At 41.3% G+C, this 1,401-nt stretch overlaps 1 pseudogene; it reads left to right on the top strand.

Annotated features, from left to right (window-relative positions):
• Nucleotides 1-473: 473 nt before the first annotated feature.
• LOC138436278 (thymosin beta-4-like) lies at nucleotides 474-1,039 on the top strand (annotated as a pseudogene).
• Nucleotides 1,040-1,401: the final 362 nt, after the last annotated feature.

The raw sequence follows: 1,401 nt of genomic DNA, 5'->3' as shown, positions 1-1,401 counted from the left end.
CATTGTAGTGTTCTCTCTTGATGCAGATCACAGGCTCTAGGGCATGCGGGCTTCAATAGTTGTGGCTCCCGGGCTTGATAGCACCAGCTCAATAGTAGTGGCGCAGGGGTTAACTGGCTCCACAGCAAGTGGGATTTTCCGAGATCAGGGATGGAACCCGTGTGTCCTGCACTGATGGGTGAATTCTTTACCATGAGTTACCAGAGAAGCCCAGGAAAGATTTCTTTCTTTCTTTTTTTTTTTTTTTTACTTTTTATTTATTTATTTTTTAAATATAAAATTTTAAGTTTTAATTGGAGGTTAATTACTTTACAGTATTGTATTGGTTTTGCCATACATCAACATGAATCCACCACAGGTATTGAGAAAGCAAAGACTATCTTAGACCTGAAAAAAGAGAAGGCATTAACTAAGCCTAAATGAGAAGGAAGAGTGTTGTGGGTGGAGGGAACAGCACCTGCAAATGTGACGTGATGGAAGCAAATGAAGAAGGAAACAGGCCCATAGGGCTGGATCACAGCACACCAAGGAGAGGTGGGATGGAGGTGGGATGGGCTGGGACAAGACTATAGAGAGAGGCCTGATTGTATACTGATATACGGGCCTGATATACTGGACTAACATTAAATGTGTTAGGAAGCCATGCTTGTGTTTTAAGCATGAGCACAACTTGGTTATATTTGAACTAAGTGAAATAATCATTTGATCACCTTTGCTGCCTTTAACCTGTGGGTGTGATGAAATGAACAATATAAACTAACAGATCTTTTATACTGAGCTATATCAGCATTCCTTGAACAAACCTTACTTGAACACAACTTTTATTCTTTAAATATACTCCTACACTAGGCTGTGGCCACTGCAGACTGGACTCCCCTAGCCTCACTCCACTTCATCAAGGGACCGTGTCTGACAAACCGGGTATGACTGAGACTGAGAAATTCGACAAGTAGAAATGGAAGAAAACAGAAACACAACGGGAAAATCCCTGCCTTCAAAAGAAACACTTGAACAAGAGAAGCCAGCAAGTGAGTCGTAACCAAAGTGCACTGTACATGCCACAAGCCTTGCTTTTTTATTTTACTTCTTTAACTGTTCAACTCTGTAGATGCAAAGAGGTTGGTGCAAGTTAAAATGATTGTGCTGCCCCTTTTCGCATCAAAGAATGGAGAACAACTGACAAAAGCTTGGGCTTGCCTCTCCCATCTGCCTGTCTGCCTGGCAAGGAAGGAAAAGAACTTGGTTGTTGGTAAATGAAGAAGTTGGGTGGAAAGACAGAAATCTAAAATAAATCTAAAATAAAAAACTGGTGGGAAAAAAAAAAAAGCAAGCAAGTTGGCCCAGGGTGTCCTGCAGGCTGTAAAATGCTGTTTAATCAGAGTGCCATTTTGTTGCTGTTCA

This window comes from Ovis canadensis, chromosome 3 (genome assembly GCF_042477335.2).
Source record: "Ovis canadensis isolate MfBH-ARS-UI-01 breed Bighorn chromosome 3, ARS-UI_OviCan_v2, whole genome shotgun sequence".
Lineage (NCBI taxonomy): Eukaryota > Metazoa > Chordata > Mammalia > Artiodactyla > Bovidae > Ovis > Ovis canadensis.
This window is presented reverse-complemented; position numbering and strand designations above follow the sequence as displayed.